Source organism: Danio rerio, chromosome 6 (genome assembly GCF_052040795.2).
Source record: "Danio rerio strain M-AB ecotype USA chromosome 6, GRCz13ab, whole genome shotgun sequence".
In the NCBI taxonomy this organism is placed as follows: domain Eukaryota; kingdom Metazoa; phylum Chordata; class Actinopteri; order Cypriniformes; family Danionidae; genus Danio; species Danio rerio.
Genome location: NC_141026.1, coordinates 45,493,162 through 45,518,535, shown reverse-complemented (window position 1 = coordinate 45,518,535; position 25,374 = coordinate 45,493,162). Strand labels below are relative to the sequence as shown.

Sequence of the window (25,374 nt, the reverse complement as noted above, 5' to 3'; positions counted from 1 at the left end):
ATGACTGTTCTATCAAAACATGCTGAGACGTTTTCAGTCTCAAAGGGAATCGTGAGCTTGAACGTTGATCATGACGTTAAAACCCGTAGACAGGATCATGTCCCGTCACCATTTCAAAGCAGTCCTCCTAAATATCCGAGGAATGAGAACGGCTAATTATGAGCATTCTTGGTTGAATTAAAACTGAGTGTGTGTGTGGCAGAACTGTGTTTGCCTTTGTCTTCGTATCTTGAGCTGATTCTTTGCTTATTTCTGGTCGGGTCAGAGGTACTTCAGCTAATTAGGGGTTCACTCATTCTTTGGACAAACCCATTTGGGCTTAACGATTTCACTTTTCTGCTTCAGCAGTCTCTGCCTGGTACCTCTCAAAAAAAAAAAAAGTTTGTCTGCCTTGTGGAGACATGGACTAATCTATACAAAAGACCTTGATCTCCTGTAAAACTCTTTACAAACATTATTACTATATTTAAAGACAATGTGCGACTATGTTTTGCTTACATTATGAGAACTAAACGTCCCCACAGGGATAGTAAAACATGAGATTTACTTTGAGGAAGCGGTGGTCATTAAAAATACAAAATGATGTTTATCTGAAAATGTAAAAATGCATTAAGTTTACTCTGTGGTTTAGAATTAACTGTAGGCTTAGGTTTAGTGAAAATATGTGTCCATTGTAAAAACTGTATAAACTTGAGTGTGTATGTTGCAGTTCTTAAAACAGCACAGCATATTATCATGTTATTTAAAGCAACAAAACAATCTGTTGTAAACTTTTTATGAGCCATATACAGCATTTGCATTGCCATAGAAGAGTCTTTGCATATTTTAAGGGTCCAAACAGTATATTTTTATTACAGCAACTTAGAAATGCATGTCTGTCATCTTTGGCTTGCTTATAGTTGGGGTTAGTAGAGCTGCCCACACAGTGAATCACATTCTATAACAGTGACCGACCTTTATATGGACCTCAAATGAATCATCATGAACCAAACATAGAGCATAATCAGCAGCCTGTAAAGGTGAATGTGCTTGATGAAGTTATTTAGCATTGACGAAACTTGATATTTGATTTTAGCCTGTTTTCTCTGTAAAGCTCCTTTGACACGATTTGCAATGTATAAAGAGTTACACAAATTATGACATTGCTTGAGTTGTATAAAGCAAATCAAACTTGTGGATTTGACTAATATTACACCTGCAGATATAACGGCTCCCTAAATACAATCCTCATCAAAGAGGACAATGCTGGTCTCAAACAGAAGCATAAAAGAAGTATAGAAATTATGGGGAAAAACGTAATTAATACTTACTTGTAGGGATTTATCTAGTAACATTCCAAATGTGCACTGAAACCCCGCCAAAAGACTTTGACGATTTGTAGTTTCTCTTTTCAGTGCTTTAAATATTTTCAAAAAACTTTAAATATTCTAGCTAAATTTTAAAGAGTAAAAAAAAAAAAAAAAAATGTTTCCACTATAAATAAAACTGAAAATGGATTGCATTTTTTAAAGCAAATGAATTTCATCAAATTCCTAACTGCTCAAATTACCTTGAAACTACAGCAAATCAAGTAAAGCAAGTGTGTCATTGGCTATAACCATCACAAGATTATTACAGTATATTCTCAACAATTTTACAAATAAATGAGAAATCCTTACCAGATCCTTTCAGCTAGTTCCTTTCTATCAGAAGGGCCATTTTTGCCGCCAATGAAACCACTCTGTGCCTCTGTTCAAGAGATTCTCACTATCTGCTTGTGTAGTCCACTCGGACCTACCAGAAATCAAAGCCATGAAAATACGTCAATGTAGTGGAGCAAATAGGATTAAACATTTTGAACGCCAAAAGTCTGGAAACGGAGCACAAATTAGGAGAGGAATTCACTGAGTACAGATAATCCCCCCTATGGATTTAACACAGTTTAGTCTTTTAAACCAGTATTATTTAGCCGAAGACACAGGCCGTGGAATTTTCTCTGGAGGCCGAGATCCTACAAATGAGATTGTCACTGCAAATTCAACTATTTTCCGAGCTTTATTAAGTCTCTGTCCAAAAGCGAACAACTTAGCTGTCATTTGTAGAAAACTGGTCAAAAATGTACCAAAGCCTTACCTTCAGTGCATCAATGGTAATTCCATCATCTAGTGTTAGGATCCTTCTAGCATGAAGATCTTCAGATGATGTGGTGCTTGTTTTTTCTCAAGATTTTTTTCCTGGCATCATCTGCAGACAGAGAGAAATGGTTGATCTCATTTTCAATTAGATATACCGTGCACGAACACATAAAATACACACCGAAAGTGAAACACATGAATACCAAAAGTGCACATGGCAGAGAAACACATGTCAGAACTTTAAAAATCCTCAGAGAGCGCTTATATGAATGACAAAAAGGAACAAATGGGAAAATATGACCAAAAAGTGGTGCAACAACATCCACTAGGAAGTAACAAGAGGAAGTGACAAGAGGAAACTCAAAGTGTGGAAAAAAGACTATTTTAGAGAATAAAAATCAGTTTTGTGCAAATAATTAGATTTAAGCTGTTCATTAATGCATAGACATTATAAATAAATTATTTTACTTCCTTTCATTAACATGATTCAAAATTATATAAATTAAACAGGACCATTTAAATCTGAAAACCATAAATATATTGGTTTAAATATTTTACCCAGAGAAATTTATCTTTTTATTGTTCACTCAAAAGTGAAAATTAATTTACTAACCCTTTACTTAACTGTTTGATTTTCTTTCTTCTGTTGAACATGTAATTAAATATTTTTATTTGTATATAATATTTAATTACAGGCTTTTAGCGTTCTTCAAATTATCTTCTTTTGTGTTCAGCAGAATAAAGAAACGCATAAAGATCTGGAACCACTCATAGGGTCAGGAAATAGTGATTAAATTTTCATTTTTGGATGAACTGTCCCTTTAATAGCAGACTTGCCTCCACCTGATGAGTCAACATCCTTTTTAAGCAAGACAATTGAAATATCAAGATTAAAAAAAAAAATCAATTCAAGTCTCAAAACATTGTTTTATTTCAGTTGGGCAGCATACATTTATGGAGAAAACTAAATGGCTAATTGTGCATGTAACATCTCTAAACATCTCTAAACATAATATTTATTTTATTGGTTGAAGGAACATTCCTGTTTTTTGACAGTAGGCTCCTTTTACAGGTCCTCCAGCCCAGAGTTAAACTGAATTTTGCCATTTTTGAATCCAGCCTACTGATCTCCTCGTCCAGCGGTAGTATACTTTTAGCTTAGCTTAGCATAGATCATTGAATTTGATTAGACCATTAGCATTTGCTCAAAAAACACTACATTTTTCTATTTCAAATTTGGCTGTTCTGTAGTAACATTGTGTACTGAGACTGAAAGAAAACGAAAAAGTATTACTCATTTCAGTGTAATAATCAAGGAATTTTGCTGCCGCACATGTCTGCAGCAAGCACAGTGACATAACACAGTGGCAGAATTATTTTTTACACATTTTTTCATTCATTTTCTTTTCGGCTTCGTCCTTTTATTAATCCAAGGTCGCCACAGCGGAATGAACAGCCAACTTATCCAGCACATGTTTTGCGCTGGATTTCACAGACAGATCCGCTTACCCAATTCACCTGTACCATATGTCTTTGGACTGTCGAGGAAACCGGAGCACATGCAACCTCCACACAGAAATGCCAACTGATAAATAAAAAAACTAAGCCGAAAAAAAAAAAAAAAAACATATATATATATATATATATATATATATATATATATATATATATATATATATATATATATATATATATATACCTTGTCAGGCATATTTAGAATAAGAATAACTTGGCGACAATCCATCATTGCTAGAATCCTTCAAACCACTACAGTGCAATTCATTTCGAAAAATTGTGCACAAAACAATCTCATCATCAGTGTCTCCAGTCAAGTAAAGGCATTTATGTTACAAAAGATTTTATTTAAAAAAATGAATGCTTAAATTTGCCAATATGTTGTTTCATTTAATCTAATTACAAGTTAAACAGATGGTGCAGTGGGTGATCGCCTCACAGCAAGAAGGTCGCTGGTTCGAGCACCGGCTGAGTCAGTTGCTGTTTCTGTGTGGAGCTTGCATGTTCTCCCCGTGTTGATGTGGGTTTCCTCTGGGTGCTCCAGTTTCCCTCAGAATCTAAAGACATGCGCTATAGGTGAATTGACACAGTCCAAAGACATGTATAGGTGTTGTATGTGTGTGAATGCAAGAATGTATGGGGGTTTCCCAGTACTGGGTTGTAGCTGGAAGGGCATCCTCTGAGTAAAACATATGCTGGATAAGTTGGCAGTTAACTGATTAATAAAGGGACTAAGACAAAAAGAAAATGAATGAATAAATGAATGAAAAGTAATTTGACACACTAGGGAGTAAGATTTACTATGAATCTTTTGTATGTAAAATCACTTCTAAAGGACATCATCTTTGACCCATTTAGAAACTTATTTACATACAAATATATATTTATATAAACTTATTTAACTGCTGTTAGTGAAAGGAGGTGATGTTTGATGCTTGAAAGCCAACAGAAACTGTCCAAACAACCTGCCAAAGCAAACTATTTGTGTTACATCTACTGTAGCTGTACCGCATTAAACAGCATGTTTTAGAGGTCAAAACTGGCTCCTGAGTGGAAAATTCCAGCCGCTGTTATTCTGAGTTCTCTCTCTGCACTTTGTGGCGAGTATGAAACAGGAAGGATGGAGCATGACGTGTTTCCAGACTTTAAATGATTCTGAAATTGTGCCCATTTCTGTGACAGGTTGCTGCATGCTCTTTCTCCTCCCTGAATATTGCAAAGTCTGATGTTGGCCTGGCACCAATAAAAGTCAAGTTCGAGGAATGATGTGGTTTAAAAATTTATAGATAGATATAGGTGATCATTGTACTTTTGCAACTATTGTGAATAACTCGACAGCCAAAACATAGAATTTAAAAAAATGAAACACAAGAGATAAATTATGTGATCAAACTTATGAAACTACAGAGTAGAAATTGAGACTCATCAGACCAGGCAACACTTTTCCAATCTTCTACTGTCTAATTTTGGTGAGCCTGTGCTGACAGGAGTGGCACTCGGTGTGGTTTTCTGCTGCTGTAACCCATCCGTCTCTACGTTGAACAAGTTGTGCTTTCAGAGATGCTCTTCTGCATACCTCGGTTGTAACAAGTGGTTATTTGAGTAACTGTTGACTGGAACCAGTCTGGTTATTCTCCTCTGACTGCTGGCATCAACAAGACATTTGCACCCACAGAACTGTCGCTCACTGGATAGTTTCTCTTTTCGAAACATTCTCTGTAAATCCTACAAATGGTTGTGCGTGAAAATTCTGAAATACCAACAGCCATGCCATGTTCAAAGTCACTAAAATCACCTATTTTCTCCATTCTGATGCTCGGTTTGAACTGCAACAGATCGTCTTGACCATGTCTACATAACTAAATGCATTGATTTGCTGCCTTTTGACTGGCTGATTAGAAATGTGTGTTAACGATCAGAGAGATGTACCTTATAAAGTGGCCAGTGAGTGTAAATAGCTGACCTTTTTTCCCTGCCTCTGGCTTAGTAATGAATGGAGAGTGTTTTTTTTTATTATTTTTGTTTTCCATTTCTTTCTAATAATTTTTTTTATTAATTTATTTTCTACTGCTGTACCTTTTGCATATTTGTATTTATATATTTTCTGTATTGCTATAAGATATGTATTGCTATAATTGCCTGATTTGTGTTAGTTTTATTGATAATGTTATTGTATCCAATCTTTTTTATTTATGTTTTGTGCTTTTTAAATTGTTCTTATTGCAAGAATATATTATTGTATTGCTTAATTCAGAGAGAAAGTAAATGTGAGCTAATTGTTTTCTGCTGCAAGATTGGAGCAGTTGATGTCTTGTAATTTAAACTATTAAACTATAAATCACATATTAAATCGGAATTTTGATCAGAAAAATCGTAATTACATTTTTCCTCCACATTATGTAGCCCTTTGACAACGTTACTATATTAAGTTACTGTTAAGTTACTATGGGTAGTGGAAAGCAAACATTTACAGTGAAAATCTATTTTGATTTTCAGCCTGAATCAGCAAAACAGTACATAAATATATTTATAGTAAATTATTGTTTTATAAAAAGTTTTTGGTTACTCATAAATGAAAGTAGGTTAATTTATGTTGTTTTATAATTTTTGTTGTATAATCAACTTAATTTAACATTTCAGCAACCACAACTGTCAGATCCTGCCATAAATCACACAGGTAATTTTACAGTGTGAAATTTGATGTGTAAAATCAAAGTGACAAGCGATAATAATCTGTGTATGATATAAACCCTCTTGTGCTGTTCTTACATGAGTAATGAAGGCTTTGTGAAACATGTACCATCAGCAGCCCAACCCAATACCAAAATCCAAAACACTGTTACAAAACTTCCAGTCATCCAAAGACACGGAGATGGCAGATAAAACACCTGAAATCCACGTGAGCTACTGGGGCTACTGGGTTCATAAATGGCACAAACAGCCTCCAGGAAAATTCTTCTCAAATGAAAGTGTGAATTTTCAAGCTGAAAAAAGCATTTCTCCCTGCCTGCATGCTACCTGCAGGCTACCCTCAAAAAAGATCATGTCAGTCAAACTTGTGGACTTGCATTACTTGAGATACTATGAAATCTGTTAGCAGAGTTTGACCTAAAGCAAGGGAGTTACTCTAAAACTGCTTAAAATTAAACAAGAGGGAGTTTAAATACTAAGAGAGAAAAAAAATCATTCACACATTCACATCTAACAATAATTAAATTATAATTACAGAAAACTGTCCCCACTGGCTTGCTTGGTTTGGACTCGTGGAGCTGCACATCGATGGATTTGCTCTTCAGTGTTTGGACTTTCAGCAGTGAAAATTAAACCACACTGAACTGAACTAAATTGAATTGAATTGAATTTTATTTGACAGATTTTAGACAAACTGTACAAAAAGTATTCCATACAATTTGTTAAAAAACTGTCAAGGATAAAAACACAATAAAGCCCTGGGCTCATTTCCATTGTGGTCCTCTGTTAAATAAAAACAATGTATGGCTTCAAAATACTAATGAAGAATAAAAAAAACAGTCGCCACAGCGGTACGAACAGTCAACTTATCCAGCACATGTTCTACACAGCTAATGGCCTTCCAGCCGCAAACCTATTCACAATCAAGTAACATACAGTATAAATTAAAACATCCTCGTCCACCATGCAAACTGATTATCCTCATTAAACAACCATCTTTTGATAATTTTTTTGAACAACCTTAAATCTTTTATCTTTTAATTTATCCTTGATTGATTTTGGTAGTTTGTTCCACATGATTGCACTTGTATATAAAAACATATTTTTCCCCACTAAACTTCAAAATTTAAATAAACAAATATTAAAATCCCAACTCCTAGTACTGTATGAATGCTGTTGCCTCACCATTTGAAAATAGTTCATCGAATAACTAGGACTGAACTGAACTTCAACTCTGAAAAGTGGACTGTAACAGTTTCAATTCACTAGAACTTCTATGTCTTTGACACAATCTACATTGTAAAAGCGCTATAGAAATAAATATAAATTTAATTTAATTGAACTATAATCATAAACTTTTATTTGTTATTATGAATCTGAGAGCAGAAAAGTGCCACTGTTATAATGTTTTCAGTGTGAACAGACCTGTATTCTTATTTCTATTCTGGCACTGCATACCACACGGCTAGAACATATCATATTTCGAAAGATTGAAAAGCAGAAGCAGATTTTAAAAAAATATGAATATTCATAAAATTATTATATAAGTATTAGTATTTTAAATTCTATGGGAGTTTTCACAGTTGTGGTTAGGGTCCTTTGCTTCTTTTGTTTTGCTCTAAAAGAGAAAATGACACACTGAGTCCCCAATTGGCAGCTATGTGGTACAACTCTTAAGATATTTTACTGTAATTTCAACTTTGTTTTACTTTTAGCACAAAAAGAGAGAAATGGTGTGGCTCACAAACAAAAAAAAAATCTCCCATGTAATCAATCTGAGAGGTTGGGTACCAAACTACAGCAAAAAATATAATGAGGTTAATTATATTTTGGTTTTAGATATGTTATATCCAGGAAATATATTACTTACTTCGAACATTATGTCTCACAAAAACAAATAGTCCAGCAGATGATCCACACGCCATCATCTCAGAGGAATGGTTCTGTTCATGTAGACCATTTTAATGTGGCCATGTCATTGGCCCATGAACATGCTTGTTATCAAACCTTTATAACTGTAACAAGAGGCAATTCAGTCATAACTTAATGTTAAAACAACTATCATAACATTATCAATATGTGGCTCCGTTTGGATTCTCGGAAGCTATAGAAATTAAAAATGTAAAACAGGAAATATGTTGGGTTCATTGTTTTTGTTTACATCCCTCAAAATGGTATATAAGACATCCAAAATAATCCTAAAGGACAGAAATGAATATATTTTTTGTCTTTTTAATTTAAAGAGAAAGCTTTAAAGATATAGCACCCAAAATTGTAAAATATCATCATTTACCGACCATTGTTTCAACCCTTTTATTCTTCAATTAAACACAAAAGATGAATGTGAAGATGAATTGAAGAATGTTGGAATGTAGCCTAAGCAAGAAAAACAAATAGAATGAAAGACAATGGTTATAGTGAGTAGACTTTCGTTCATCCCTTAAAGTTCATTTGGAAACAAGCACATAAGATGCACACAAACTATTGAGGCAAAAGGAAAGCATAATGTATAATGAAGTATAATTCTGTAGGCCTATAAGTAGACTGAAAATGTAAGGAAAAGTAGATGAACACATTATTTCTATAGAACCACAAGTTGTTTTATTAGTTTTTTCACAACAAATCTTGAATTCTGTTTTATGAAACACACTTGACTTTGCGTTATGTTCGACCTATGAACCTTTACAATGACCCTTATGAACATTTAAACATCAAAGAGTGAGAGTTTTAAGCGAAAAATAACTCATCTTTAAAACCATCAAGTTCTCTGTGGCATAACCTTTAAAAAAGGCCAATCTTCATGAGGTCAAATAATTGAATAACAGCTTCAAAGTAGGCTACGCTAATATCTGAATTTAATCTTTTTTAATCAATGTCTACAATTTCGTTTGTAGCTTTACTAAATGCATGCATACGTTTGTCAACGATTCATTCGAAATGTCAACTGACCCAGCCGAGACTCGAACCAGCGATCTTGCTGTGAGACGATCATGCTTAATTAATTTAGCGTTGGAAAGTAAATGTGTGTGTTTGTAGTTAGCTTGTTAACAAACTTGTGTGACAAAATTGACAAAATTCGTGATCCTTCTTCTTGAGGTAAAATAAAAACATTCATTAAAACACTGCAAAAACAATTAGCCTGACTGCGCTGCCTTTACACAGAATATACTTATAATTCGTTCGGTTAAAGTCAAAGACTATAGAAATGGACTTTGTTAAAGAACTGGTGTTGTAGAACAATTCAAATAGGCCTACTTACTTCTCTAGTCTCTTTCTGTCATGAGATGTTTCTCCAACAGATGGAGCCAAACATTTCTAATTACCTGACTAGTAAAACAGTTTTACCCTCTAGATGGCAGTAAACAATAGCTTATCATTACTTACAGCTTATCAAAGCTCTATTGTGTTTGCACGTGTCTTTTTGTTTTCTTAATATCAGGGAAAGGATTATAATTTACTACTGTTCATATATGCATGACACACGGTAATTTCCTCAGTTTTGCTTTTAATGGACAAATAGTCTACCATTTAGCCAAGAGCATATCTTAATTCAGAATGAATTAATAATGTTTTGTTAATTTAACAGGCCTATAAAAGAGAAGTTTGTTTTGGACAAAGTGACAATGGTAACAGAACAAAGCTGTGTGTATATTTTTGTATTTACTATTTACAATTAACTTTAAAGCATTTAAAATAAGAAGAAAATCAATCAATGACAAATACAACAAAAGTTAGGCCTACATATATTGTTGTTTTTTTTTATTACTGATTGATTTCATTTTGTAATATTAAAATCTAATTCGGTGCCTAATGTCCAGCATGTTATAAGCCACTTTTTTGTTCCTGCAGTATAGTTCTATTGTTTCTCTTTCTGAGAGATTTTCTATTGTTTTGAGCATTGGCACTCCCTTCCTTCCCCATTCCTCTCCCTCCCTCTTTGCTCTCTCTCTCTCTCTCTCTCTTTTTTTTTTTTTTTTAGGAAAACCTTTTAAATTGGAAAGCCTACTTATACCATATCCCACATCTTTATATTTACATTTCGCATGATGATCTGTACAACAGACTATAACTATTTTTGATCAATTTTTGTGTACATTTACATTACATTTTTATTTGGTCCCATTACGACTACTGGAACCAAAAAGAAATAAATAATTCAATAAAAGAACAATGACAAAACAGATGTGTTACTTAGTTTTTTTTTTTTTTTTGTTACATTATTTGTTGGTAAATGATATGTTTAGGATTAAAAAAATTAAAAATATATATTTTTCTCTTACAAACACTACCTTTGTTATGAAAATGATTTTTATTTGTATATTTAAAATTATTTTAATGTCACTGTTCGTTTCTTTTTAATGTTTAATATTTATTTTTTATTTTAACTTTTTCATCTGGTAGTTGTTTGTCTTTGACTTCATCAAAACTGTTTAAACAAAATACATTCTTGTTATTTTTGGGTTCATAAGAAAAGCCCACATGCAGCTATACTTTTGACTCAGTATCGAAAAGTCAATATAGTTCAAGGTGATGTGTCCTTCATTTGGACTAATGTGTGTTGTGATTGTGGTGTCCAGTGATTTGTTGTGATCACTGAGGTGAGAAGTGGGACTTTTCTCTGTGATGTGACCAGAGAACTCATTAACCCGTCTTACTGGATAATCAACTGGATCAAATGAATGTGGGAGAGAAAGCGGGCATCACAGTGTCATTCAGCCATGTGTGAAATCACAACGACGGACAAGATAAGATTGCAATCACTTACACTCCTCCTTTTCCATAAGATACAGAAGCAGAAAAGGTCTAAAAGAAAAAAAAAAAATCAGCATGAGCATCTGTCAATTCCTGTCTGTATTGTATGTATGACTGATGCATGTTGTATTAAAGTGCAATTTAATGATGGTGTTGCAGATATTATATTGATATTAAATTAACACCTGAGGTGAATTAGAGTTGCTGACTTGTCAAATAGGCTTGACTAAATAAAAATGTACAGTTCTTTGGACTAATAATATTAATGTAACGCGTGTTTGCATTCTCATGGCATGTCAAACAAGAAAAAAAAAAAAAAAAAAAGCCATTATGCTGAATGTCTAAAAAATATTGCTTGGTGGTACTTTTGCTTTAAGTTCATAATACATATGTCTTATTATTTGGTATTGGCAGTGTTCATATGACAAAATAAAGTTCCTCATATTGATGTATTGTGTAAATTTAATAAATGTCTGTGAAAATAACTAATTTTAATTTTGGCCTAAAAAGCATTTTAAAACTTTTTATATTTGATTCTACTTACAATAACAGTTACAAAACAAAAACAAATGTAACGAGGAGACTGACACAGAGGGATCCATTATGCAGTATTTATTAATCACACTCTTACTCAAACACTCAATATGCACAAAGGTGCAAACACACATCAACAGTAGTAATAGTAAAGGTCTCAAGGCTGGCGGCAGACTCAAAGTGATTTACCAGGCATGGGTCAAAGGCAGGCGGCGTGATTCAGAGTCCATGTATCAGGCTTAGGTCGAGGGCAGGCAGCGAGTTTCAGAGTCCATGTATCAGGCTTGGGTCGAGGGCAGGCAGAAGGCAAAGCAGAGTCAGAAACGGGCTAGAGTAATACACAGGAGATCAGGCAGGATATACCGCTCAGTAATGCTGACCGGGGCTGAACAAGACTTCACACTGAATGACTGTTTGAGTGCGGCTTATAAAGGGTACGTGGGTCGTTAACTGAAATGGGAATCAGGTGTGCACGATCAGTGTAAGTGGATGATGTAATGCTAGAAGTGCGGAGATGGCGACCTCTGCTGGCCAGCGAGTGGAATGACTGGGACCGAGTCGGTGACATCAAAACAGCTTTTGTGTCTAAATTTGACTATATGTGTAGGATTTTTGTCTTCGATATTACATCTAATTGAAGCTCAATATGTGTTTAAAATCAAATCTTAAAACAATAAAATAAAAAAAATCTAAAAAAATCTAAAACAATTTAAATAATAATAATAATATTATATATATATATATATATATATATATATATATATATATATATATATAAATATATAAATATATATATATATATATATATATATATATATATATTATTTGTATTTACATTTTAATTAGATTTTATGCTGGCAAATAGGCTTGTAGGACTTATATTCTAATTTTTGCAGGATTTATATTCCACATTTATATTTTTTTTACATTTAAATATTTTATTATTATTATTGTTATTATTATTCATTCATTCAGTCATTTTTCTTCGGCATATGTTTTCACAGCGGATGCCTTTCCAGCTGCAACCCAATACTGGAAAACATCTACACAAACTCATTCACACACATGGCCAATTTAGTTTATTCAATCCACCTATAGCACATGTCTTTAGACTGTGGGGGTAACCGGAGCACCCGGAGGACACCCATGCCAACATGGAGAGAATATGCAAACTCCATACAGAAATGCCAACTGACTCAGCCGAGGCTTGAACCAGCGACCTTTTTGCAGTGAGGCGATCGTGCTACCCACTGCACCACCATGACGCCCAATGTACAGTTCTTCAGACTAATAATATGAATGTAAAGTATGTTTGCATTTTCTTATGGCACGTCAACAAAAAAAAAACAAAAAAAACATGCCATTATGCTGAATTCATTCATTCATTCATTCGTTTTCTTGTCGGCTTAGTCCCTTTATTAACCCGGGGTCGCCACATCAGAATAAACGCCAACTTATCCAGCAAGTTTTTACGCAGCAGATACCCTTCCAGCCGCAACCCATCTCTGGGAAACATACACTACGGACTATTTAGCCTACCCAATTCACCTGTACTGCATGCTGTCTTTGGACTGTGGAGGAAACTGGAGTACCCGGAGGAAACCCACACGAATGCAGGGAGAACATGCAAACTCCACACAGAAACAGCAACTTAGCCAAGGCTCGAATCAGCGACCTTCTTGCTGTGAGGCGACAGCACTACCTACTGCGCCACTGCTTTGCATTATGTTGGATGTCTGAAAGAAATTACTTGATGGTACTTTCTGCATTAATTTGTGTTATGATTTGGTATCCATAAAATGTTCCATAAAATAAAGTTAACCGTTTTGTGTAAATAAGATAAATGTCTGTGAAATTAACTCAAATGTAAATTTAGGCCTGCACATTATTTTTTTTAAACCTTGTTTTATTGTATTTTGCTTACAATAACAGTAACAGAACAAAAACAAAACAGTTTTCTCATATTTCATCTAAGTCAAGCACATTTTTATTATTTTATTATTAAACACAAATATATATATTTTTTATTTTTTTATTATTATTTTGGTGTCTGTAGATCTAAATATTTGTGTTTATTTTATTTATGCAGCCACATTATACAAAAAAATCTGCTTGTTCAAACTACTTATTTAAACGAGTTAAAACAACACAGTTCTTCACATTTTTGTGGGACGACTTAAATATTTTATGTTTACTCAACGTACATCTGTTAAGTTACCTTAATCGAACTTAATTAACTAAAGTAACTTCAAGATTAAAATTTGTGTTGGGACAACATGAATTAATTGTATTAAACCCTGCATTTTTTCCCGTGTAGGCTAACGTTATACTCAACAAATTTTTTGCTGCTTCTTCAAACTATCTATGACCAGGATCAACACAATTCTCGAGTTTTTCTGAGGATAACTTAATTGCTTTAAGCTCAATCCTCTAAGTTTTTTTTAAACACAATAACTTAACTGAATCAATTTGTGTTGGGACAACATAGCAATCGTATAGCGAACAGTGTTTACATGTATGTGTTCATCCCGCGCTCCCGCGAGTCAATGGCGTTCATATCCCCATGGTAACGACAGAGGGAGATTCGCCTGCTCCGGCTGGGCTGAAGGGGCGGAGGAGGAGAACAGAGAGGCAGCGGTAAACCAGTCAACGGACACCGCTTCACCGACACTGCCCGAGTCCTCACAAACCTGTCATGAACTCTATCACCGGCTGCTATTGCTTTGCACGCCGGCTTTCTCCTTGTGTTCATGACTCTGGAAGCGATATCACGGAGACAACGGAGTTATTTTAGCCTCCGGTGACAAAAAAAGACAAAAGATTTTCGCCAACCTGGGGCTTGAACACAACAATACCGACCATAAAGAGAGGTGAGTTCCCCTTGTTATTGAATAGACTGCTTGTTATGCATGTGCTTGTGCTTTAGGGATACTGGATATACAATATTATAATAACTTGAGGAAAAGAAGTTCAGTTTCTTTGATGTGTACAGTATGTTTGTTATACATGACGGTCTCGCGATGTGTAAACCTGACTGATGTCAGAAACTTCACCGCATGTGCCAGAGGCGCTATTTATTATCTGAGATACAAAACAAATAGCTCATTATCTTACTATACATGAACACACAACAGACAGACATGATTTAAACTTAGTGGAGAGAGTTTTTGAATTTCAAATAGCCTATATGGTGTTATTTTGACAAAGCACCTGACTCATAAAGGAGCCCTCAATAAGTGTTTACATTAATTTATTTAGTTGATTCTCACAGTTACTCAGTGTAGAGTTATATCTTTTTCATAATTATGGTAAAAAAACAACAAGTTTTTGTTTCTTGTTTAAACCTTGTTAAACAATGGAGAGACTACCTGAGTGAGAACATGTGTATGCTTGTTTCCTGTTGACACATGTGAGAGCTGTTGATTAGAAACACAGACTGGTTTTGAGAGACCTGAGGAAGACAAAAGTCCACCGAAAAGCCCATTTTCTCCACTGCTCCTATACAGACGCTGATTCTGAACTTCCTGCTTCCTGAGAAAGACAAACAATGGGAGACAGAAGCATGTGACATCCTGAGAGTGTGAAAGAGTGACGCATTTCAGTCCAAATTTAAGAAGGATAAGAAATTTAAGAAGGAAAAAATTCTTTGATCTAGGGCTTGTTTTTGGGAACAAGTGATTTTATTCAGCTTGAATCAAAATGAAAATTAAATTAGGCTTGTGTTTTTGAAGACAAGGACTTTTTTATTTTGTGCGTGTGGTTACAAATGATTTACGCCACCTTTTTTCATTTTAGTTGGTTATATTATAACAGTGCATGCTTGAAGCACAAATGTATACTAAGGGTGTTTTTACACTTGGCAAGATTGTTTTCATTGAAATTGTATTGGGCTAGTTTAGATGTCTTTATTCAGAGAGTTGCATTCAATTGCATTAAACCTTCATCAGTTTTTTTGAGCATGCTGACACCAATCATTTCATTGGTTTCAGACTCTGTCTGCTTTTTTGGTGCACACCAAGAACTGGCAAAACTCACAATTATTTAATGAAATTTACACTTAATTTCAAACACACCAAACCTGCCAAGTGTAAACACACAGATGTTGTTCATGAGCTGATTAAGTGTGAATGCTAATACCTAAAGTTGGTGCTCACCAAACAAGTTTGATTTTTACAAATGTTGAGCCCAATGCATTGTTTTCAGGCATGGGCCAGTTAGATTGTGATAACCTTGGATAATGGTTTCACTGTATTGCAGTTACTGCTCTAAAATGTATTCTTTTTAAATGTCTGGGTAAAAAAAAACTACAACTTTTTTTCTTCTTTGAACACAATATATTTTATTTTGAGAAACATTTTAAATATTTTGGAACAGTAAATATGTCAGGCTGAATAATTCAAATCAGTCATTGACTTCTGCTGTCTTTGTTTAAAAAACACATTTAAAAAAAATGTTGAATAAGAATCTTACATATACCTCGGTTTTAAAACCTTGACTTTTCCAAACCGTGGTATACCTTGAAAAGGGTTATCCTCCCATGCCTAATTGTTTTGATGTTTCTTTTGGCTCTGATGCAAAATGAGACATAATTTTTTGGTGTGAATTTTTACGTTTGGTCTTAAAAATAAGTGTTGTGCAACTGAACCTAGATTAAATGCTTAATTTTTAAACCCAATCGATATAAAAAAACAAAACTAAAAGTATGAATACAAAATAAAATCAAGTAGACATTTTGTTAATATTATAATCTGGCTGTTCAGTTGCATGCATTAAATAATGTGGTCAGTGTTTCTGATTCCTTTAAGCTATTAACTAATAAATTCCATACTCAGCATTCGCCTATCAGGGTGCTTTAATGGACAGATGTGTCTATAGGAACTATGCTTTTAATGGGCAAGTACCATTAAAAAGCAAGGCTTTTTTTTCCTCTGGAGGTTTTTAGGGTATAGAGTGCTTAATTGAAGCACACGTTAAACACTTACCATCCCCCCTCTCAATTGCATTTCAGTCTATACTGTATGTTGGTTCGCAGAGTTTTATCTTTAAACCTTTGTCAGATTTCAGTTTCTCACCTTTTAACACTGCACTGGTGATGTTATATGATATAGTTGTAAATCCAGTATGTTCACCATGTGAAACCTGACAACCAGCTCATCTTCCTGTTGCACAACAAAGGAAGGCTGACCACTAAAGATAGTATTCCCTGCCTGTGTAAACTGAAGACTTCTAGAAGTGTACCTTAAAAATGGGTATTTTTGGCAATTGTTTCCCTCTGCACTAGGTGGATTTCAAAATGGCTTTAAGGTATTGTGCTCCAATTGTCAATTTCTCTCCATGGGTTGGCCGTTATCTTTAAGCTTGGAAGTACAAATCAATTCAAAGCCTCTGCATTTAGTGTTGCTAGCAATGCCTCAGAGGGGTGTGTGGATTCAGTTCAATTCAATTTAACTTACTCAGTTAAAGCACAAGTGTGACCCGGTGTCGTATAATTGATCCCTTATTGCATTAAGGACACTGGTGTCAGTCTAAATTGACCGTGTCCTTAGAAAGGCATGCTGGCAAATATGGCATCAGATGGTTGAGATGATGAAATGTACAAAGTACATTTGTAGTAGTACATCCAGAAAGAGTGGGTGAACGTGTGCTTTTATGTTGTATTTGCAGATCTGATGAAACTAGATAATGCTTGAGGATGTTTGTGGCATTCACTGCTATAATTTTCTAAGTATCATGTGGACATTTAGAATATCTGTGTCAAATTAGTGTGAAATGTTACAAGTTTTAGTAGGTCATTGCTTTCATGTGTTTTATAGCTGTTTTAGACTTGTTTTTCTCTTTTGTCTCAACTTGGAGTCTTTAAATTGTTATGAGGCAGCTCTGAAAAACAAAAGCATCCAAACAAGATTTGGGAGTCCATAAATCTGTCCACATGACTTTTTAGTTCATGGTGGTAATCCATAAAAATATATAGGGTAGAACATGTCCTGTTCATTTTTTTAAAAGAAAAAGTACATTTTTGCCATGACTTCGAGAAGACACTCATTAAAATATAATTCTGTGTAAAAAGTTTATACACCAAAAACGCTTGATATGCATACTGACTACAAAATAATTTCAAGACACGATGCGGTCCCAAAATACTATTTAATTTAAATTTTTGTTACGTAACCTCAACCACTGTAGATTCCATCCATATTTTGATAACTTATTATGGGCACTTATTTTTGAATGTATTTTCATAAATACATAAGTGTGTTATTTAAATTTTATAAAAATATGTAATTTTTCACACGTATGAACCTTAAACATTTTATTATCATGAGACAAGAGTTATTTGAAACATTAGAGGCTTTATTCACAATTTATATAGTCAGTTTGATCAATTTAATTTAACTCAAACACCAAAATAGAATGCATCAACTTTGACCCATAGACAACATTTTATAGAATCACTTACTTACTTACTCCCAGGGTTGTTTATATCGAAGTTCATGTTTATCCACATTTTCGTGTTTGAACGGGGCTTGAACCAGCGACCTTCTTGTTGTGAGGTGACAGTATATCTAAATGTATAAATATAAATAAAAATTTATATCATGATTATTTACTTTATTCTTGGTGTGCGAGCTGGTGCAGTCATTTAAATCTTTTTGCCTAAAGACTTTCGGTCTCTTTCATTTCCATTAATTGTAGATGTAAAAAACAGCTTGTTATGCTGCTTGATGTTGCAGACTGACATTTTCTTATTATATGATTTTGCTTTGTTTATATAATCATGCAAAAACCTGTTTGTAGAGCATATAATTTGACCGTTTTCTGCACTTTATTATTCCTAGTCATTTCTCCTATAGGAAGCTGAATTGGAAGTTCTAAAACAATCGCAAAAACGAGTGCACTTTCACACTGAAGTATAAGGTCAGTAGTAGGGCTGCAACTGAATAATCGATTAATCTGTCGATTAATTTTCAGATTAATAGATGAATCGGCATAAAAAAACAAAGCATTAATTTCTAACCCTTAATTAAAAACAGAACTAAAATCTTTAGAAAGTGAACAAACATGTTGTGCTTAAACATCACTGAACTGTTATAATACTAAGTATAATAATATTAATGATAATGATAATAAAATAGGGTGACATGGTGGCGCAGTGGGTAGCACGTTCGCCTTACAGCAAGAAGTCAACTGGTTCGAGCCACAGCTGGGTCAGTTGGAATTTCTGTGTGGAGTTTGAATGTTCTCCCTGTGTTGGCGTGGGTTTCCCCCACAAGTCCAAAGACATGTAGTACAGGTGAATTGGGTATGCCAAAATTGACCGTAGTGAATGAGTGTGTGTGTTTCCCAGTGATGGGTTGTGGCTGGAAGGACATCCCTTGCGTAAAACGAGAAGAAAATTAATGAATAATAAAATAAAAACCTAACTTGAGTTTTGTTAGGAGATCATTGTTTTAGTACGTTCACTGTTAATGTTTCAGTGGCGATGCAATGCGTCATGTTTGTCACGTGACACACCGCAGCTACAATAGTGTGACAGATGTATCACTTTTATTATGCTTTTTCGTTTTAATACAAAATATTCACACTCTTGCTCATCATGTCATCAACTACCTGATATTCCAATTCACAAAAACATGTAAGTGCTTTTCTTGTTTAAACAACGTATAAATGATCTTGATTGTGATCTGCAGTATGACGTGAGATGGGCATCGCCATGTTTATTTTAAGTCTGGTCGTATGCCTCATACATAAAAATAGAACACGCAGTATTCAGCACATAAATTAATCATTTACTCCCAAAATGCATGCAAGCAAGTGGCTGGCCAACTGGGAAAAGAAGCTCAGTTAGAATTTTTCATGTTATGCTGCTTTTGTTTATTTAGCGTGAAATGTTCCCACACCTTGGATGACTAGGATCGCACAGAATACTCTGCCTTTACCATGTATATTTTCTCTAACGTTACCGCCATTTGCTTTTTTGCGCTGTCCTGTCTACGAGGCGCCGAATTCTGCTGGCATCAGTGCGCGACAGAGGCAGAGTGCATTCACTCTGCTCTGCGGTCAACTAAAGTTTTTTAATAATCAAATGTCTCCGCGTCGCGCGACACGGCCAATCGATTATGAAATTAGTTGCCGATGCTTTTAGTAATCGATTTTAATTGATTTAATTGATTCGTTGTTGCAGCCCTAGTCAATAGTATATAATACAGTTGTGATAATAAATAGTGAGAAAATATGGGGGAAAAATGTTTTGTCCTATGTAAAATATAAAATTACATATTTTATGTTTTATTTGTATTTTAATTATATATATAAACCTACCTTCAATTATAAGCTCATAGAAAAATGTTAACTAATCATTATGTGATGCTGTTATGTTCCAAAAATGTAATTATAATGTCCAAGATGCCTCGCTGCTGTTCTGCAGGGAAAGCTGAGAATGATTCATACTCATTTTCTCTTTTCCACTGGCAGGCATATGTTCAATTACATTCCATCAATTCACGAATGAGAGCGACTATTAATATCAGTCCACATAGACACAGAAAGGAAGTACTCATGATAATGGGCCATTCGCTACCGTCTCGCCTATCACTACTGTTGGATATAAATGTGTGTGTGTCTGTGTGTGTTTCCCCTCTCGAGAGGCCTCGGTGGAAACATCCTCACCAAAAAATAGACATGGCCTACAGTCTGGGTGCAGTGGAAATCAATAGAGCTGCTCCACATAAGTGGTAACGCTGGAGGGCTTGTGGCTGAATCTTCAATATTTTTCCTCTTTTTTTTAAAGGGAGATGAGTAGAGAGTGAATAATGTGTCCTGTAATATGGTAAACATTATCAGAAGGATGTTTTATAAATGGTGGGTTTGGGTTAGTAGCACAAATACAGCCCCAAGGCCACAGTGACAATGAACTGCAGGCAGGAAATGGACACAGGTCAGGGGCAGCTTTTCATCTAGCAGATGGTTAAGGAATTGCTTTTTACATTACAATGAGTGACAATCAAATCCACCACGTGCCCTTTGCTTTTTAATGATTATTCAGCCTTAAAAAAGTATCATTTTTAAGGAACAGATGCTGCATTAAAAGTGGATCTTCGTTTGTTATTTGTCCCATATGGGCTTGTGCTACAGAAATTGATGATACTTTAAACTGTGCAGCATTGTTGGATGGAGGCTTGCTGTTATTTTTCTAAATGATTTTTAGTCTAGTCATCTGAACCAAATGGTGCTTGATTGCTTGTTTTGTTTTTTGAAAAAAAAAACAGTAACATGAAAGTATTTTAATGAATAAATTTGTATTGAAAATATTTACAATTTAGCATAAGATTTGATGATAAAATGTGTGAAAATAAATACCAGCCCTTTTTACACCAATGGCAACTGTACAATTTTAATGACACAACTATAATGACAATATTAATTACACAAAAGAACAATTGCAGCTCCAGGGCTGCACAATATTGGGAAAACAAATTTGATATTTTGTTTTCTTGCAAGATACTGAACAATGGGATTTGGCTCCCTAGAAAAAAGCACAATGTTTTATTTCATTTGTGTCTTTGTTCTATTTTTCTATGGTTGTAATTACATTATTACATTTTACTTCCCCCCCAAAATCGTTCCATCCATTCTTAAATTGTGATTTCCACACAGCTGTACGTCTACTGAAATTGTTTTCAGATCAGAATATAGGGCTGCACAATATACTACATGTGGAAGTATGCTAAAGGACTTTTAATTTGTCAGTAACTCGGGTTAAGTGCTTCCGGTGAACTTTATGCCATTTCAAAATCGGCTTGATTAAGGTCTGTTATTTTTACAAGTCAGCGATCTCCACTGGCTGAATGATATCCGATATAAAGCAAGTCTCAGGTTATACAAGGCGCACTGCTTTAAATTATATTTTCCCCACCATGTCTTTATAGTATGAGCTTTTATTTTACCCCAGTATATTCAATGGAGCTTCGGTACTAGCCTGCCAGTTCTGACGGGCATGTGCAAGTAAACGGCTTTTTGTCTCGTTTTACGCTTGAGGAACTAAATGAATGCCAAAGTCTATTTAACTGATTGTATTGTAATTACATTACAACATTAATGCTGTAAAAGTAATCAAATAAAATGGAAAAAAAGTCACATTAACCGTTTACCGGAAGTTTATCAGTATGAGAAGAAACATTAGCTCCACATATACCCTATAAATCATTTCAGCATCGAGTTTCACTATGTGCACATCCAAAATAGTCACATTACAAAGATATGCAATGTCCAGTCTGAATTATAGTTGACCATGAGCTTCAGAATTGTATTTAATCACTGAATTTATGGACTTTATATGATTTATGCAAAAAAACATTTCTTAATTAAAATTTCTGTCTTGTTTCTAGTCCAAATATCTACATTTTAATGCAAAAACAAGATTTCACTTACCTCACTGGCAAATAATTTCCTTAAAACAAGCTAAATCACTTAATTTTCACTCATTTCTTCTGACAATGAAAATTAAACAATGTTTTTAGTTGGTCTAAGATAATCTGGACTTAACAAAGACATAACAAAGTAAGAAAAGCATTTTTTGCATTGTGGTTATTCAATTTCTGTACACCAATACCGTTAGACTTCCCAGAAGATCGTCCAACAGAGCTATTCAAACCATCTTCTGAAACAATATTCATATCGCAATATTTATCGCAGAAAAATAAAATATCGCAACATCAGATTTTTTCAATATCGTGCAGCCCAATCGGAAGATTTATAAAACAAAATATTGCATTGTGAGTTTCCAATGTTGTGCAGCCATGGTGAATAGCATTAAAGTACAGTCCCATGTGTTCTGGGGATATACATGACACTAATTCATGAGATTAAACTTGCTGTTTACAACAACTAGCCTAGAAAAAGGACAAATGGACAGCTTTGATAAGTCAAGAACAACAAAACATAACACTCAATGTGATTTTCTCAAAATTATCTGTCGATTTTTTTTTTTTTTTACTAAATGTTAAGACGGGTTGTACCAGTCAGAATCGCATTTGACAAATAAACACGATAAGTTCCTCATATTGTTACAAACACAACAGAGAAGTGCACAGATTTTGTGTTGCACTTCTATTTATTCTATGTATCATCAAGGTTTTCATCCTATATAAGCCTGTCAGGATAAAGAATATTTGTTGTGCGATTTAATGTTGTGATGATCTGCAGTATATTATTGTCATTTTGAGATCATTTTATTCACTGATTTTATAATAATTATTCAACAGCATAAAATGGCAAATAGCCACAAACACTTTCAATAAACAAGACTTTAGACTTTTCATTCTTAAGGTTATTTAGACACTTGAATTTAATGTCAAAACAGTAAATGTCCTATTGTAAGTCCTATTAAATGTTCTATAAAGTAAAAGTCCAATTATAAAGATTGACACTGGTGAGGAAGAATGTAAATGTGTTTCAAAATGGCTTTAAATTTATTATAAATTATCATTTTTTATAAATTATATTGCAACACCAAAAGTTATTAAGGTAATGCATGTATTGCAACATATAAGTCGATGTTTATTATTGTGACAGGCCTAATCAGAAAATACATTTCTTGAATGACTCAGCTTTCATGTTTCCCATTACCACCAGTAATGTCAACTAGTTCAAAACTAATTTCAAAGAAAAACTCACTTTGTATGTCCACAGTGAAATTCACATTTCAGACCCCTCTTTGCTTCTAAAGATGACTTTTGCCTTAGAAACCTGATACTGTTACTAGTTTCCCGAGTTTAGCCCTAAAACTGAAATATTTGACTGAAAGAGAGAGATCTTGTAGTTTTCCATCATTGTAATCTGACCGTCAGGTATGCCTCTAGCCCTAGGATGGGGCAAAGGCCTTGATAAGGCTTTGAAAAAGGGCAGTGACCTTCTCATGCCATAAACAACCGGCAATAGCTGACTAACTCCTGCCCAAAGCTATTAAAGCCTTTTTAACTCTATAAGGCTTTCTTGTAATTTGTTGTACATAATCAAATGTCTTTTTTCTTGTTTTCCTGAGAATGGTGGGGATTCTGCTGAATGGTTTTTATTTTGAACCGAAACAAAGAAAACATCTTGTACGACTGGATCATTGAGATAAGACTTAGAGAAAAGGGTGCAGGTGGCGTGTTGTGATCCAACTTGTCATGTCTGCAAATTACTCGCTTATGCGTTCGCTTTCCCTGCTGCGAGCTTGCCCTGTTTATTTATGCTGACACATGGCGTTGGTCGGTGGGAGAGGATAAAGATCTCAGTTCAAGTCATTTGATTGTCCTGTCCTTCTGTTTCCTGCTCAGAGATTTAAAGGGATAGTTCAGTAATGAAAATTAGCTTAATTGATTTATCCTTTAAGCCAAGATGTAAATGGATTATTTTCTTCAGAAGAACATTAAAAAAGATAAGATTTTGGGCTGGAATTTTGACTCTTGGTGAGTCAACAGCTATCAGCACTTTGAGAGTCAAAAAATCATATACAGGCGAAACAAGAAAACAAGAAACTGAACATATTTAATATCATTATTACCTTTAATAATTCACAGATTCAGCAAACAGTTAGTGTCTTGTCTCATAATAATTGTTTAATAGCAAGGTTTTATTGCACTGTAAATGGCAGTGATTTTTAATGATAAAACTGAAAATAAAAAAAAAGCTACTGCAATAATCTGTACCCTGGTTAATAGTAAGTTTTCTTAATATATACAGTAAATAACCATAATTTTAGTTTCCCAGAATTGTCTGCATAACACTTCACTTTTATGTTTTTTTTTTACATTACTGTGTGACAGAGGTACAATATTTAGATACTAATACTTCAAAACATTGTTGTATTTACACTATAAATGAATGAAATATGGCAGTTTACTATCAAGTTGATTGTTGTTGTATATTCTGGCAATCATAAGCAATGTTTCCATCCACCTATGGTTGCAAAATAGGCTCCTTCTGCAAACGTAGTCCTATATACATTTCTGGAAATCATAAATTATGTATCAAAAAGTACGTATGGCTGCATTTAATTTTTTAAATGCATGCTACAAGGCGGTATGATGTCGTTCCTTTTCACGCTTACCAGCTGACCGCTTACCTCTGTATGGACGACTTTTCGGCTGTTACCAGTTTGACCATTTAGCTGGCCTTATACGTCGATGTACTTGAGACGCAGAGAGGAGTTGACCATGACGACGAGGTTCGAGTCTGGTGAAAAATGGTTCCAGAAAGGGGGTAAGACAAAAACAGAGTCAAAAAATACATAAACAAGTAAACAGCAGGGTGAGTGCGATTATTAGTGTATGCAAACCAGAGATGGGTTGCAGCTGGAAGGGCATCCGCTGTGTAAAACATATGCTGGATAAGTTGGCGGTTCATTCCGCTGTGGCGACCCCAGATTAATAAAAGGACTAAGCCAAACAGAAAATGAATGTATTGGTTGGGTTTAGGGAAGGGGGAAGGTGGGCCAGTCGATCGGTCAGTCAGTCAGTCATTCAGTCAGTCTAACAGTTAGTCCACAGCGACCTCTACATTTTGTACTCTACGTGTACAACCATTTGACGACAGTCACCTTTACACTTTGGGTCAAATACCATGTCTTCTGTTTTCTTAGTATTTATTTTTAGCTTATTGTTATCACACCAATCAACAAACCGGCTCATTTTTGACTGGTAGATAACACTAATATCATCATTCTCATAAAGTAAACTTAGTAGGGCTGTGTCATCTGAAAATGTTAAAATAAAATTCTGTTAATGCT

General features: G+C 34.5%; 2 protein-coding genes across 7 annotated transcripts in view; one reads left to right on the top strand and one right to left on the bottom strand.

Annotated features, from left to right (window-relative positions):
* The window catches only part of mitfa (melanocyte inducing transcription factor a), a 42,012-nt gene extending 30,888 nt beyond the window's left edge, over positions 1-11,124 (bottom strand). The window contains 4 exon segments of one of the 2 annotated variants that reach the window (NM_001362262.2): positions 1,659-1,773; positions 2,113-2,223; positions 8,191-8,335; positions 11,086-11,124. The gene's annotated coding sequence lies outside the window, so the exon portion shown is untranslated. 2 annotated transcript variants of the gene reach the window in all.
* Positions 11,125-14,239: 3,115 nt separating this feature from the next.
* frmd4ba (FERM domain containing 4Ba) overlaps positions 14,240-25,374 on the top strand; it is a 91,611-nt gene continuing 80,476 nt past the window's right edge. For all 5 annotated transcript variants that reach the window (XR_015494052.1, XM_087257841.1, XM_087257840.1 and 2 more), the window contains exon 1: positions 14,240-14,476. The gene's annotated coding sequence lies outside the window, so the exon portion shown is untranslated. The remainder of the gene's footprint in view (positions 14,477-25,374) is intronic.